The 17,549-nt window shown below is 35.3% G+C and overlaps 1 protein-coding gene across 25 annotated transcripts in view; it reads left to right on the top strand.

Annotated features, from left to right (window-relative positions):
• The window catches only part of LOC110452090 (serine-rich adhesin for platelets-like), a 291,726-nt gene that overhangs the window by 174,365 nt on the left and 99,812 nt on the right, over positions 1-17,549 (top strand). The window contains exon 1 of one of the 25 annotated variants that reach the window (XM_021500411.1): positions 8,237-8,259. The exons of the other annotated variants lie outside the window; for them this stretch is intronic. The gene's annotated coding sequence lies outside the window, so the exon portion shown is untranslated. Of the gene's footprint in view, positions 1-8,236; positions 8,260-17,549 lie in introns of those variants that run through there. 25 annotated transcript variants of the gene reach the window in all.

The following is a 17,549-nucleotide window of genomic DNA, read 5'->3' as shown; positions in this document are numbered from 1 at the left end:
TCCTCGATGCTAGTAATAGCATAGCAATGATAGTACATTTCAATCAATGACATTTAATCACTAAATATCACCGAGGGATCTATACTAGATGAGGAATTGACAACTGAGCTGCAAATTGAAGGCAAATGAAAGAAAATAAATCATATACTGTTCTATTTATAGACATATGTATGATTTGTGTGAGGTCTGTTGTCCGATTGCATGATAAAAATGAGGAGTTTCCGCTGTACCGTCACAGGATAAAAGGTTTCCGTGACTGTAGACGCATGGAATTCGAATCAACGAGGTTGAAAACAAACATTACGGTATCGCTAGAATCTGTGTCGGTACCGCAGAGTAATAACCCTAATTACACACAGCAGTCTGCTACATGCAATGATGAAATAGATGATATCACAGAAAAGGGGATGGAGTAGTCTCCCTTTGAGGATTTTCTAGGAATTTGTGTTTTCTGATGTTATAATCAACCCTAAGATGGCAGTAGAATGATTGAGAAGTACATAAGTTATTGACACATGATACAAGGGAGATATTGATAGAGTGGGCGTGACATATTTTGTGGATGAAGGGAGAAGAGTGCCTCATACTTGTAACAATATATTATTCACGAATTTCCTGTCTAAAGTTTGAATAGTTATATCATATTTGTTTTACTTTGTAGTGGTGGTTTTGATTATGATAAAAGTTTTAACAGTTTTTGAACCTTTGAACTAATCCAAATTTGTTTCTTATTCAAATTTCATTGACACAAATTAGTGATTGTCCCATAACCTATCAGACAATGATAAATATTGCCAACTTAATTATCATAGAATTATACATATTTGGACTGGTGTGCTGAAGATATACAAATTTCGTTTTCTAATTTCTCGTACAGCTTGATATAACTATGTCCAGCTGTTCATCGAAATTAAGATGAAAATAATAGTTCTTGCTAATAGTCATTTAATTGCTACTTGTATGTGTAAAAAATAAACATGCTTTCTCACTGCAGCAGTAACACAGATATTATGGTGAAAGAATTGTAGGTTTATACATATGGTGCTCGGACAATTAAACTATCAAATGATGTCCTCCACCCTATGAATAATTAATAATCTTGACCTGGGGCATGACTGGTCATTAATTAGGACACACTGGGATGGATGATCTGATCATTGGTCAAACATTGACCACTAGATTCTAATAGAGATGAAGTATTGTGACTTGTGTGTCCGTGTCATCTGGTGAAATAGACCCTGGGCCTTCGGTCCTTGTCCACAGTAAGGAGGCTCACGAAGCTCACGGCTCACGTTACTCTCAACCAGGAAACGACTGTGCAAACTTGGAAGGATCGAACTCTTGTCAACTTGGAAAGATGAAATTTTCAGCAAAATTGTAAAGACCGTCTGGAAAATATACTGATATCAACTTGGAAAGCTGGAATTTTTCTGCTGTTTTAATTTCTAAAAACAGTCATTGGGAAATATACTGATATCATTGGAGTTAAATAATTGTTTTCTGGGTGTTTCCAGTAGCTTCAATCACAGTGAAACCATGTAAAACCTTTAATTCATTTATCTGGAAAGCTGAAATTATCTGGAAAGTTTAATATTTCAGATATTTCTACTCAAAGGTTTCCCAAAAGAGATTCAAAGGACATCTGTCACGAGATCCCTTAATGTATCTAGAGTCTATAGTGAAATTGTGATGCTGACCTCTCTACAGCTCTGACCAGTACAGAAGATATTGTGAGACAGCATGTAGACATGCATTTGTTTGCTGACCAAACTTGACAGATGTGTCGTTAATTAAACAGAAGTGCCCACAAGTGGACATTGTCCTTGTGAAAAAGCTGGCCTAACTTTAGACTACACCAGTCACTGACCATCAACAATAAGCCAATCATAGATAAACAAACCTCCATAGCATGTGTGGAATTTAGGACATTTTCATTGGAAACTACTTAGGTTAGAGACCAACAGCTTCAAGTCTTGTCAGCTTAAAATAAAACTTTATGAAATTTTCAAACTAATTTCTTTTCAAAAATATGTGCAAAATATTTAATTTTTCATTCTTTTTTCTCTAAAGATCAATATTTTTTGTACAGAAAATCCACTTATTTCATTATCTTATTTCAATAAACATGAAAATATTAGAGATTTAAATCTTCACTGAAACAGAGTTGTAAGCTGATGATTGATGCAGTGTGTAAGAACTTGACCAGTTGTGGTCATTACAGGCCACAGCTGGACACTCCTCCAAGGTCAGCTATTTTAGTTCAACTTGAAACATTGGATTGATCATTAGCTTCACTTACAGAGACCAGTTGGCAGACTGGCTTGTTTTTGGTACCATCAGTGTCAATTAGGGGATGCAGCACTCCCTGTGAACAAGGATAGAGAAAGGATCATAAAGTTTACTTTGAGGCTTGGTTAAAGTTGAATTCTAAACCAGATTCTATTTCATTGTTCCTGTCGGATTCTGGTTTCATGGAGGAGTGCAGTGGAAATGGTCCTAGAACTCGATCTACTGTGTCAATAAAGCATTATTTTGTTTCAATCAGTGATAAATTACAGGTGGTCAGAAAAATGACACAGGAGTTTAACTTTGAGAGCTAATTTCAACCATTTTCTGTAATTTCTAATAGTGTTAATTTCTGTCATTTCTGACAGTGTTAATTTCACTAATTTCTGACGGTGTTAATTTCTGTCATTTCTGACAGTGTTAATTTCACTAATTTCTGACAGTGTTTATTTCTGAAGTTTCTGATTTTGCTGTCCTATGTAGAACCACATGCTATACAGTAGGATCATAGAACATGGAATTATATTTTGCTGCCTGAAAACTGGATATTTTTTTATTCCTGAAATGGTTTGATATTGGTTTGGACATAGCCGTATCATTACTCCCAGGAGTGGATCTGTCAATATTTTGGCTACCTGCGTTTTAATCAAGGAGATGTTTATATAATGCAAATAAATAAATGGATTAATTCGATCATCATGGTGGATTGATATTCAAGAAATGTTTCAGCATAGATTTTATTTGGTCCGAATTCAATCAATTGTGCGAGGACTTTATCCTGATGGACAATTAGCCGCCAGAATTACCTGTGTAGATTACGCAGAAATACAATCCAGCCGATGGCTTAAATCTGTCATTAACTTTGAAGACTTATTCAGGCCCATTTCCTGGCGAACTGGGACAGAAAGTTATGATACGAAAATTGATTATTACGAAAAATAATATGGGAGTTGGGACAGGAAGTGATATTAATAGGATGTTTTTCCACGCTATGAAATTCTGTAAAATGAGTCGTTGATTAAATGTGGGTATAATGATGGATGGAGTCTATGTGGTATAGATTGCTGTACGGGATATATAATGAGTGTGTTGCTCACAGCAGACCAAGGACGAAATATTAATCACAGGAACACGTACTCACAGACATAGCTAGATGTGATTCAAATTGCTTGAGCATTGTCATCAAGTTTTATAATAGATGAAAAGTCATTGAGTCGTACATAGGACTTATTCATGAATGTCTTTTTGATGATAGCTACCTATCTTTAAGACTTACAAATATACATATAATATACATCTTAAAATCTTCAACTTTTAAATTTTGACGGAAAAAAATTGAGTATAATGATTAGTTTTTCTTAGGGTAAAAACCTTATTTACAGACAGATGTGCGAAGTCGCTGAATTCTACACAGGATTTTTGTGAATTTTCTCAGGTGAGAATCCCAACTGAAAAATATAAGAATCCTGAAATCACCATAAAAAGTTCAACCTAAAATCTGTTGATACATATTATAGTGTGATATCTACCATTTAGAGATCTGGACTGATAGTGTATAGCAGGCCGAGTATTTATAAACCCAGTAGATATGATTAATAGAAGTATTACACAGACAGAGGGAACGTTATTAAAACCAGACCTAGGAACCCAACAGCTCTGGATGTTTACAGATAAAAGGTGTTAGCTGTCTGAAATAAATTACAGACCAAGATCATCATTTTTTTTCCTACCCCTTCCTTAGTACTGTAAACTATATAGCAAATATATAAATATTTCCTCTTATACCTTATAAACTATTCAGAGTTGGGGCACAGGGATTGGACCAAAAACATACACATGGATGTATACATGTAAGTTTACATGGACTTGTATTCGAGTTATATTTATTACTAGATTATTTACACTAAGTGAGTTCTTCATGGGTGTGTAAGGTTTTAGGAGATAGTACCCAAGCCCGCTAGATTAAATATGGCTGAAATTAGACCTAGAACAGCGGGATTACACCAAATTGTATATATGTGTGCATACAGTTTAGATGAACTTTTGTAGCTATATTGCTAGAATATTTACATCAGGTCAATTGAGGGATGCAAAACAGCCGCTTCAGAGGCTGAGAGACACAGTGTACCGGATAGAGGGGGTGAAATTGGACCTGGCCCTGGCTAGACCCAGTTGGAAATAGAGGGAGGAAAATTTATGCATTCTTGAGATAAAATGCACCCATCTTCATAGCACATTAGTGTAGTGAATGGAGGTACAGATCGGAGGAGGGGGAGGTTAGAAGGAGGGGAGGAAACTGGGTCTATACGAGATTAAAACTACATCAGAACCAACCGCAAACTTATAGATATAGGTTGTACTCACCTTGTAAGTGACTGAAAAGGATAGATTTTACTACTGAGGACCAGCCCACGAAATAAATTTAGGAATTGTACGAACTCGGTTTGAAATCACTTCTGACAACATTGTGATATGGAGAAATGGAAGACTTTTAGATTCCGAGACCCGCAGGGGCCATCTGGGAAGTTTTAAATGGACTTGTTAGTCGCCCTCGACAACAAAGGAAATTTATCAAAAAAACATATGTATTTCCTAATGTGTGTAACTAATGCAAAAAGGAATTTATATTCTGCACAACATTAGTTTGGCTTTCAGACAATATGGTGTCCTGTAGTCGTTTAAACATCACAAGTCCCACCAGCATACTTTGTAGTAGGAACAATCCAGGGGGGCTATTGTGATTTGTAAATGTTACGTAAATTTATACTGTGCTACAAAGACTCTTAGGACTGCAGTTTCGGATCTGTGAATCTTTGAACAAGTTCTTCAAAATACATCTTAAAACGATTCTGTAGCGGAACATCTGAAGAATTCTCAACAATATTTTGGAATTTATGCTTGTGTGAAAATGGATTAATAACCTGAGAAGATTTTTTAATTGGCCTGTGAGAAGTTTTAAGGAACAAGATGAAGGAATTTTCCCGCCTCTGCCATAGCTGTATCATGCCACAAAGACATTCCCCTGAACTGGTGGAGAATCAGGATTACACGGTGGTAAGGGTTGAACAGGGGGTCACGACCTTGTGGAAATTAGGGTTACAGTAAGGGGTCATGACCTTGACAAAATTAAGGCATATATTATAATCACAATGTGAACTATAAATGACCGAGATTTGTTTTGGTCTCAGAGTCTGGTTGTGTATAGAGATTTCAGTTGTAAACACAGCTAGGTCAGAGGTGTGACTTTGATTAGAGGTCATGACCTTGAAGGAATTAAGAAGTTGTGTCATGTGATCTTGATCGTCACTATTTTTCAATAGGGATGTTTGCAGTTGACATTGTCATTAAGGGTTTATTTTTCATGTCTGCATTACATTCAACATGAGAAATAGAAATACTGCAATGTTCAAAACTGATAAATGATAAATTGTACCAAGCTGTGTATAGCAGATGGGACACGGGCAGAATATATATATATTATCTAGTCCAGACACTTTATACAGAACAATATATCATATGTTTACTGTTTCCAGCATAAACTATACTCCATGTATGTGCAGGTAAGTGACGAGCGGGTCGCTTTTATTTAGACCCGTTTTTTCCTCAAACCACATACATGTTCCTCTTGTTTTGACCGTCCAATATATAGAATTGTACTGTATATGATATATAAGTAAGACATGAATTTCCTCAAACCATGCACCTCATATTTTGACTATATTCCTACCACAGCTGTGACCTGGAAGTCTCCATTTTTAATGTAATTTAATTCAAGAAAATTCTTTAAGTTTTTCCATAGGAAAGCATTAATGTAGTTTAACAAAACCTTTAGGAACTTCAACAATGCTTTCCTATGGAAAATTCAATTCAAGAATTTTAGTTAAGGACTGTCATGACAGTAGGGCCAACTTCCTTTGATCGTCCAAGTCCATTATAGTGAGGTTCTGCTATAGACAGGTCGAGTATATACAACAGTATATTCTCTAAAACTACCTTTGATCATCAAAGTCCATTATAGTAAGGCTCTGCTATAGACAGGTCGAGTATATGCAACAGTATATTCTCTAAAACTTCCTTTCACCGTCCTACTCCATTATAGTACGTTTCTGCTATAGACAGGTTGAGTATATTCAACAGTATATTCTCTAAAACTACCTTTCACCGTCCTAGTCCATTAAAGAAAGTTTCTGCTATAGACAGGTCGAGCATATGTAACAGAATATTCTCTAAAACTTCCTTTGATCATCGTAGTACATTATAGTAAGGTTCTGCTACAGACAGGTTGAGTATATGCAACAGTATATTCTCTAAAACTTCCTTTCACCGTCCTACTCCATTATAGTAAGTTTCTGCTATAGACAGGTTGAGTATATGCAACAGTATATTCTCTAAAACTTCCTTTCACCGTCCTAGTCCATTATAACAAGGTTCTGCTATAGACAGGTTGATGTTTTACCAATCACAGTACATATTTAACAGCATCTGTATAGCAACAGATCATCACCTGACCTCTTTGGCAGCACTTCAAAACTATGAAGTGTTTTGGAGCACTTTAATAAGAAAGGCCTTGTATTCTATAATGTTAGATGTGTTCAAACCACAGGAGGTTTCTAGAAATTTCTTTTATGGGTAATGGGTTTGTACTGTATTATTGCAACTAGTCAAGAAGTGCTCGAATTTGCTTTCAGATTTTTGCCATCTGTGTGTTTTGATTTCCCTTTTGCTAGTTAATCCTTTCACCCCTATGTAACTTTAGTAGACTCTACCATGCAATGATTTGGATGAGTCCATTATGGTCTACAGTGGTGTAAGGGTTAAAGCTTTGGTGGAAGAGATTGTACTATACTATACCTGCCCTGTGGTAGCCTTGGCCTTCTGTACCTTTAGTCAGTTCTAGCAATACCTACATCGTACCTTGTGGAGTTCGAAGTTTGGGGTTTATTACTTGGATGTGTGTGACCTTTGCCCTCTGTACTTCATTAATTCAGTCAGAGCATACTGTCATGTGATAAACAATGATAAGTTTTGGTATCTGGGTGCCATGTAGACTCATGAGAGGTAACTGTCCCTCCCCCTCACCCCCCAAAAAACCTGACCCCCATCCCCACCCATAACCCTTGGTTAATTGTGGCCTCTAATTAACTAGATCTGTACCTAGGCCAAACAATACAATGCACCATATAGAATTGTTAGTTTGTTTAAGCCCTATAACTTGGCTGGGTGTATATATATATAATGCCATCTGTAAGAGTCTATTTCACTCACCAGGTTTTTGACCTGTGTTTATTAGGTATAGCTCTGCTTCACCTTGAGAAACCATTAGATGTATGAGTAAACACAGAAAGCCATTGCCCATGGACCACCTCAGCTGTTGTGGTATCCATCTTCTATCCAGAAACCTTAAATTCCTCAGAGAAATGATCTGTCAACCACATCAGCCATAATGAACTTTGATTGCTAGAGTTTGTTTGTGTCTATCTCTCCTATCTGTTTTAATCAAACTCAACATATAAAACAGCCTTTAACTCATTCACCCCTGAAGACACATTTAAACTCTTCCAATTCAAAGGTTGGAATAGTTCATTATGAAATGTCAGGGGTGAATGAGTTAATTTTTCTCTCAAACTATTTTGGTCCACAGTTTTCAGGATTACTTCTCCACCTGTATATATGGAATAACAAAACAGACATTGTATATGGGTCATATTAGCCTTCATCTCCTTTTGCATTATTTCCTCTGGAGGTTGTCTGCCCTTGACAGATTGATACCAGAGTTACCTGCCCTTGACATATGTAATTTATCGACAGAATTCCTTGTTCCTGAATCAGGTGTCTAACACACAGTAATCCTCCATACTTCACCCCCTCATTCTGACATTAACTTGGATGGTCTCCAAGGTAACATCAGACATCAATCCCGCAGTAAATCAGACCAGGGTATAACGCTGGTCGACTTGCTGGAACACAAAGTAGGTAAGGTTCTGTTTGTGCAATCTGACTTTATATTGTGTATATTTACATCTAAACACTTGTCATATGGTGAAGTTGTTTCTCTACATGTGGTGTAAGAACCACTTGTTATTAGTCTCTTAACGAGTTATTTGAAGCATTAATAATACGGTTCTGCTTGTCATCTTAATGAGTACGTCATTTCATTTGTTTTAGCGAATTGTGTGTTTTGGTTGTCTGATTTAACATTTAACTTTTCTTAAAACTTCCTTTTTGGCTACAATATAGTTACATCATAAAGTCAGAGTTCCTGGTAAGCTTTCGATTTATAGGTGTATTTCAAAAAATTTCAAGATTCTGTACCATCAGGTCCATAGTTACAGAACAGCCTTTGTAAGCTTGGGTACAACCAGGTGTTTGGGGGTAAAAATACCATTATTTGGGGGTTTCTCGGAACATTGAAGTAGATACTTATCTCTTTCTGTCTCAGTTTTGATGTTAAGGGGTGGGGTGAGGTGGGGGCATGCGTGGTACAACATGGGTATGGACAGGTTTTTTTCTGACAGGTGATAATGATATCAGAGTTTTGGACAAAGTTCAAATTTTGGCAATTTGTGGTATTTATTCTGTATGTATCCAAAGCTTTCCCAGTTGGTGGTTACCAATACTAAGGCACTATATATCAGTGTACCGTAGTTATTACAACAAATACACAGGTATATCAGTGTACCGTAGTTACTACAACAAATACACAGGTATATCAGTGTACCGTAGTTACTACAACAAATACACAGGTATGTCAGTATACGTTAGTTATTACAACAAATATATACACAGGTATATCAGTGTACCGTAGTTATTACAACAAATACACAGGATTATTTCGGGCTGATTTTGTATATAACAACTGTAGTTATTATAGTCCCTGACCAGTTCTAACACCGGGAAATATAGGTTTGCATTTGGTCTGTCTGTATCTTGTCTTCAGATGCCCCCTTCCATATATTCCATTGTTTTGTCTTAAAAGCTTGTCTGGAGCATATATCTCCCTACTCTATTTCAGCTCCAAATTGGGTATGCAGCTACACTTTGAGATAACAGAGTATTGTTTACCATGAATAGGTCACTGTGACCTATATTTATATCTCAGGGGGGGGATAATGTATATGCTTTATATATATATATATATATATATATATATGAAAATACAGAGATTGGATAATATACTCTAATATACCTGAGGAGAGTTTGACAGATTTAGGAGTTGGTGGAAGGGCGGGACTGTCAGGATTAGGGAGTATAATGTATCAGAAGATATGTCGGCACCTGTAGAACTTTATCATAGAGTCAGAGAAGGATGAGTAATGGGGAGATAGAAAGAATGAATGAGCTGTCGTCCAGAGGATATCTCAGACAGACAAGGATCAGTGAATGAGTACGGCTGTTGGTTTGATATCATACAGCATGCTGTTGTATTGTGTATCATCACGAACAGAAATGACAGACAGGAATGTTCTTTTTGTTTTAAACCCCAAGGATTGATCTACATTACTTTAAGTTCATAGATAATTTGTACTTCTTGAAATCCACAAGACTTCAAACCTGTTAATGATATGATTTCTTTTTCTGAACAAATCAAGTCAGGATTAGCGTGCAGGCGAGGCATATTCAATTTCTTCCTTACATCATTTTTTACCTTTTTTTTATCAATTTAGTCATAAAATATACTGGCTTTATATTTCTGTTTGTTATCTTCAAATTTGAACGGGTTACAGATTGAAGAGCTTCTTAAAAACAATAAAAAATTTCCGACAAATGCTGATATAAGGGGAGGTAAAAAAAACGGGAAACTACTGTGTGTTTACTCCTAGATTTGCAAAATGATACCAGGAATGGGCCTGCATAGATCATAAAAAATGTCACTATTTCTATAGAACTTTGACATTCTTAGCGCAAAATGCTGACACAATTTATCTTTTAGTATGGAATAATCGTATGAGATTCTCAAATTGTATTCAATTATTTAGACGTAAACAAAAACTTATGCATTGTGTATTTTAATGCCCCAGATACCTCTCCAAATCCCGGTCCTGCAACTTTTAATGACATTGTTTTCGATGTGGGGGCAATGGTGGGCGGTAGGCAAATAAATCGCAAATATGGTTAAAAAAACATAGGTTTGATATCATTGTGGTGTAGAATTTAATTGTGTATTGCTTTCAAATATTTGCATATTGTGACCATAAAATGCATGTAATAAGATACATATAGCTCATTTATAAACAGATGCGGTAAAAAATGGAAATTCTTAAAGGGGATTGGACCATGAAATGTTTTTCACATGGTTAATTAATTAATTTACAACAAAGTGTGGGGTAAGGATACTGTCACAGTAATGATATTGTCATGTGATTTCCTTGTCATCTAACATCGTAATGTTATAAAGGAAAATGTGATGAATTCAAATTTTGATAAATTCTGTTGTACTTGATAAAATTATCTCAAACTTCTACAAGGATTTAATCAAAAATTATACCTGCATAGCAACAATTTCTATCAAATTTTGTTGAAATTTATTTCATTCAAAACCAATATCTGATATTGACGGACTTTGGGCTTTAAATACCTTAATTAGGATACCCGCCCCAGGTGATATGTGTGTCTACCTGTAATCAGGGCACAATTTCCTATCACATCTTTCCACCTGTGTCACCATGACAACATTACATAACTCGCTGAAATCGACTAATCAGCCTTGTCCCTTCAAGGCATGTTGCAAATTACCATATTCCAATACACATCAACCTTTTACGAGGCTAACGATAAAAAATAAATCTGCACATCCATCTTGTAAAATCTATGGATCGATCATGTCAAGCTGCTGAGAGAGATATTTCCCGTAGAATTTTCTAAAAGATTTGGTAGCATCGGTGACAAAAAACCTGTTTTCAGCAACAAGATGTTATTTCTTCCATGATCTTGTATCTTAACCTTGGTAACGCACGCTGGCTAAAAAAAGAAAATCTGTCCAGTTTGGCCTCAAACTTAAATTGAGTCAAAGTTATAATTATGATTTGCGGGGGTAAATATGTAAATAAGGTGCAGATTTTATGAATACTGATCTGAAATGATGATTAAATTTCAATGTAGACATACATGCAGGTAGGTGACAGGAGATGTTTTTGACAGTTACGGTGGGCGTATAAGTACATGCAGGTTAAACACCACAGTTATACCCCATGCACGCTTTAAATCAGATTACACGATTTACGTACATGTGTTTGATGCATTGTAACGTTCAATGGAAATACATAATGTCTGTCTAATTACCATGTGTAGGAGCAGAGTTTTAAGTGAAGTGTTTCATTAATTAACGTGATTATATACAATCCTTACACTTGTCTACGATGTGTTATCACTCGAGTCATTTTGTATATTCAACAATGTGCCGAAAAAAATGTAGTGTCCCAAAAACCTTTGCTTACATGTTTTAATTAAAGTCAATTATACATACACAGCTTTGTACTGCATTATTTCCCCTCGGTTCAATGTTGAGAAGATTTTTGGGGGTGAGTGAGTGGTAAAAGAGACCCGGCTGTTCAGGTTGGTGGGGTAGGGGCTTAATATCCTGTTATGAATATGTCTGAAGAAGCTACTGGTTACCTGATATTTGATTGGTTAATTCAGATCTTAAAGTCAATATATTTATAAATGTAGTAACCATTGAGAAATGTAATACTAACCAAACTTTCTAGCCATCTTAATATCAAAATGAAACAGATTTCTTATGAACCGTTGGATTCATCAGGTTCCTGGAATGAAGGGTGTGAATTGATTGTGTAAGCTTATACCTGCCCGGTTCGAAATCAATACTTGATTGATGGTAGTATATGCGGTCATGAGGTCCGAGATATAAAAATAGGAAGTTTTATTTGTCCAAGGCTAAAAACATAATGGACTGGATACAAGGAAAACATGCATTTCTTATTCACCATTACATGAAATGAATTCTGTGTTCCTGATGCAGACGTAACAAGGTAATTTGTTTGGTGTAGATTCAGAAGGCTGGTAGTAACAAATCATTTGATTGGTTTAGAGATTTGGTAATAATTTTGTAGTAACACTGTTCTGTAATAGTGTTTACTTTTAGATAAACTGCCCTATACAAGCAAACTTTGTTGTCCCTGAAAACTTGATATACAGAATACCTCGGATCAAAGCCAGATTTTTCAGTCCCATCAGAATATGTCATGGTCTGATATGGTGATCATGAACTTTGGCTAAACTTGTGTATCAAATGTGTGTAAACTCCAGAATAATATTATTTTTGTTAGCAATGTTTCAAGACCACATCAATATTTCTATACAGTGTAGTAGAAATATTTTCACTTGAGTATTTAGACAGAGTGCTAGATCAAATGATATTGTCCTGAATAGCCTGTCTAAAGTAGACCCTGTATAATATAGAATAGCCTGTCTAAAGTAGACCCTGTATAATATAGAATAATATAGAACCTTTGAAAAACCAAACTTTTGCCAAAAGGCTCCAGTTTACAGTATGTATATATAATTAAGGAATTTCTATGACATGATTGGTCCATTACTTAAACCCTTTCACCACTGTAGACCATAATGGACTCATCCAGATCAAAGCATAGAAGAGTTTACTAAAGTTACATAGGGGTGAAAGAATCAACAGTAAAATGACATTGATATATATTTATATTTATATGTAATAGCTCCTTATTTCATGCTCTGGTAAAAATTTAAGTTGGTAGTTTTTTTAGAGGTGGTTCAAAGGTGATGTATAACGCATTGACCCCTGAAATTTCATAATGAACTATTCCAACTTTTGAATTGCAAGAGTTCAAATGTGTCTTTAGGGGTGAATGAGTTAATATTGTGCTATAATATTTTTCGGGAAATTGGTGGTAGATCAAGGTGAATGTATTGAACTAATAACCGTTTATTTTGTTTTTGAAGTGAACAAGGGGAAAGATGAATCATAAATTCATGTCTGTTTACTGTGTTTTGAAGTGTATAAGGGGCATTATCTTTTTTTTGTAAGTACAGATGGGACCCTACAAAGTCATTACCCCACATTTTCACACCATGTACTAGCACTACAAAGGGATTATGAGGATCATGGGGAGACCAGGACATATTAGTTAAGTGACATGACTAGGCTCACTGTATGGTTAGCTTAACAGCTACATTTACTTACTTAAAAAATAATACAATAAATAGAAGAAGAAAAAATGAATTTCTATAGTTTCTTTAAAATTTATATTATTTTTCATTTATTTATTTGTAGCATTTTTATAATAAGTTTACCTTATTTTCATTTTTTTCATTTTTGTTTAATGTGTTGTATGTTTTCTAAAAATTCTTATTGGTCTGGGTCGAGTTTGGTTAAAATAAATTTTAATGAAATTTGTTTATGAGCTTGGATTCAAAATAGATGTCTTCATTTAAGAAGAGTTTGTATATTATTTTTTTCATAAATCAAAATTGTTCAAAACAAAAAGAAAGTTTGAAGGAACCAAATGTCCTGGTCACCATTTTCCAGGTATTATGTCAATCACGAAAAATAAAAGCTGACAAACCGAGGACAGCCAGCTGTGGTCATTATGAGTAAATTTATAGAATTCCTCTTTCAATTAAATATTGATTGTGCCTGTATAATGAGAAGTCAGCAGGATGTATGAGTGTCCCACCAGCACTTTCTCTCTCCACATGCTGGGCAGAAGTAGGTCACACCACCAATGTAATATACCAGCTGATTACCACGTTTTTTTCTCCACTTAGACACACGGCTTATTGACAGCTTGTACTTGTTTACATTCCTTCTGGACAGACATTTCGGTGTGAGGGACGATACTGGTTGATATTTCGATACTTTTGGTTGATGTTTCGATACTTTTGGTTGTTGTGTCGTTGTAAATAAGGGGATATTTGGAGGATATATCACTATATATAACCTTGATGAACATGTCTGTCGTCTAGCTGTGATCACCAGGTAGGTGTTAGGAACAGTTGTTTCACCTGTACCTGCCTGGCCAGGTATGAATGTGTAGGTGTGAATTGATTAATTAATAATCAATATTCCTACCTATTTTTTATGCTGGCCTATTTTCTGTGTATTGATATAGTCCATACTTGTGCTGTATTGACCCACTATTGTATGTATATAGGGATATCATAAGTAGGTAAATAACATTCTTGCTTTTCTGGGATCTATATAGACAAAAAACATTGGAGTAGACTGGAGGTAAGTTATGCCTGCGTATACGCTATAACAGGAAATATTACCTGTACAAGTACTGTTATAAAATATCAGTTATCTTATTTCTGTTATTACTATTATCAAGCTATGTACTGTAAGGGGGTACGGACAGTTGATGGAGAAGGGGTTTTTTTTTGGGGGGGGGGGGGGGTAAGGTTGCTTCCTAGTAATGTAACAAAATTGACTGCAATCTTGAGCATAATTATAATGTTATCAATTAAAGAAAACCATTATTGTAATTACTACTTAATGAAAACAACAAAAAAGATTGAGGGAAGGAAGGGAGAGTGTCTGTTGTTACCGCTTTCTGAGCACCTGCTTGGACTAGTTGTCCTGAAGCAGCGGGCATCTGGGTACAGTATATGTGGCTACTGGAAAATTAGTACAAATAGCTACCACATGTGAGAGGTTACTCCTTCCTTGGGATCCTCCCACAGACAGATAGCCCTCAGAAAATACTTAGCCCTCCTTCAGCCATAACAAACTCGTCCAGGGGCTTCATACAGGGCACCGTTTTGATTTATTTATATTCAGCATTTTAATATTTACATATGCAACAATTAACCAAGTATGTATACTTCAGAAATATATGCCTCATATATATGTATAGAATCTTAATAATTGTTATATTAAAATGTTGATCGAAAAAGTAGGAATTCACATGCTAAAAATTTGACAAACAAATTCGTCTAAATAAAAAATGTCTGTTAAAGTATCTGATTAAATTTGTGCTCCCATCTTAAACCCCTCTCTCTCTCTATCCAGGTCCTAATCCACCTACATCTTATGCCAAACTTTTTTTTAAGAACTTAATGTAACTTGAAAGTGTAATGGTATAGGTTTGTAAAGCGTGGGGGCATGTCATGTGTCACAGGCATTACCATGGTGATGGATGTCTTGAGAGGCACGTTACAGATGTGCTGTCATTAATCGTAGGCGGTGCAGAGGACGCACCGGTTATAGTTTACTGGGACACACCCACTGCTACACAAAGCATATGCTAAGTGGTTACAAGTGTATTCCCTCCACACAAAACACATACACAGTTACTTCACACACAAACATACACACACCCCTCCCTACACCACCACCACCAAACACCAACATCCCTTCCGTAGACACACCTATGTATGTTTCCATCTGAGCCGATAATAGTGTTTAATATAAAGCTTGTAATTTTTGTAAAATAAATTGTGTTTTTAAAAATAAGAATTTTGACCTCAGTTGTATCTTTAGCTTATTCACTTATTAACTCATTTACCCCTGAAGACACATTTGAACTCTTCCAATTCAAAGGTTGGAACAGTTCATTATGAAATTTCAGGGATGAATGAGTTAAGGTAAAACTTAAATTGTTGATATACATGATGCAGGATTCCAAATAATACCTTCCAGTAATGAACACAAATTTACTAATCTTTCAGGTTTTGCAAAAAATGTAATTCGAAAATTTGACCTACAATAAACCCAGGGGACCAATTAACACTTAAAAATTATTCTCTGAGTCAAAGTAAGGGGTGGGCTTATTACAGGACAGTGGAACACTGAACTGCTAGAGATATGGTGGGCTTATTAACAGGCATGGGCTTATTCATAAATAAATATGTTAAGCTAACAAGGCTTGATACATCAGGTTTTAACATCAAACTGTTATGACATATATGTAATTAATTTTAGTTAAAAGGGACATAACTCTGTTACGTGTTCTGTGAATTAATTATAAGTGCCAACTATACAAGCTGTTGACCTTCTGTGTTACATTTTGTATAAAGTTCTTCAAAATGTCGGCCTCTGTGATGTCAAATTTAATTAATTATTTAAATGGATAGACTTTATGCGTTGTATATCTACAACTTATTATTAATTGTGGCCTTGTGTTAAACATGTGACCCTAAAGACATGTTTTCAATTGAGTGACAAACTTGCACTGAGCGACAAACAACATGCAAACCTAAGGTTATGTTTTACACCCAGTGACAAACAACACCCAAAGAAATATATATTTCCTTCATTGATAACTCCTGAGAATAACTGGTCATAAGGTGTATTGTACATTTATGGTAGAGTGATGTATCAATACAACCCTAGGGCGAATAATTACAAACGTCCTGTACTACTCGGCCAGTAGAAGTTGGAAGGGAGGGGGGAGGGGGGGAGGAGATGAAGGGAAAGGGATATTCTTTTGATATCATGCCTTATAGTACACTTGACCTCAGAGATATGAAAATGACACATGTCGGAAAATATTTATGTAATTTAAAAATTCACATTCATAAGCAATGAACCACTAGCTAGCTACTAGTAACATGCAGCTGGGAAATTCTTCACAGGAACTTAGGGCTGCATGGTAGCCACTCTAACATTGATGAGGCAGAACCTGAATCAATATTTTTTTTCATAATTAGTTAATCCAAAAATAAGGTATGCATATACATCTGTCCTAGGATTTCAAATGTTCTCCCATTTCCTAAAAAAATATGAAAAAACTCAAATATTTCTGAATGAAATGTTATTTTTTTAATGACTAGTAAGTTATGATTGTGGTCAAATAAAATATGATAAAATAGAGACTTAAAAAGCAAGTTCATACGATACATAGCTGTAATGCAATACTTGTTGTGTATTCATATGAACAAAATGAATTAAAATTTCATATATTATAACAAGCCGTTTCAGAAAATATCCCTTAAGAATTTATTAAGACATTTAAATAATTATAGAATATGTCTAGGTTTATGATATATTGGTTAGGTTATGCGTTGACTTGTTGGAGGATATATGCTAAGATTTATGGTTAGAATACGATATAAATATATGCTAGACTATTGTCACGATTTACCTGTGATCTTTTGTACATGAAATCCATTAACATGTAATACAGAACGGAATTAAAATAACAAACATCATGTGCTGTATATGGATAGAAATGGTTTCATGTGAGACTTAATGTATCTTTACACATTTCTCTTGAATCTCCTTTATCCTACGTTAGACTTATTTTACCTCATTCACCCTTGAAGACACGTTT

Source organism: Mizuhopecten yessoensis, unplaced genomic scaffold (assembly GCF_002113885.1).
Source record: "Mizuhopecten yessoensis strain PY_sf001 unplaced genomic scaffold, ASM211388v2 scaffold6383, whole genome shotgun sequence".
Lineage (NCBI taxonomy): Eukaryota > Metazoa > Mollusca > Bivalvia > Pectinida > Pectinidae > Mizuhopecten > Mizuhopecten yessoensis.
This window is presented reverse-complemented; position numbering and strand designations above follow the sequence as displayed.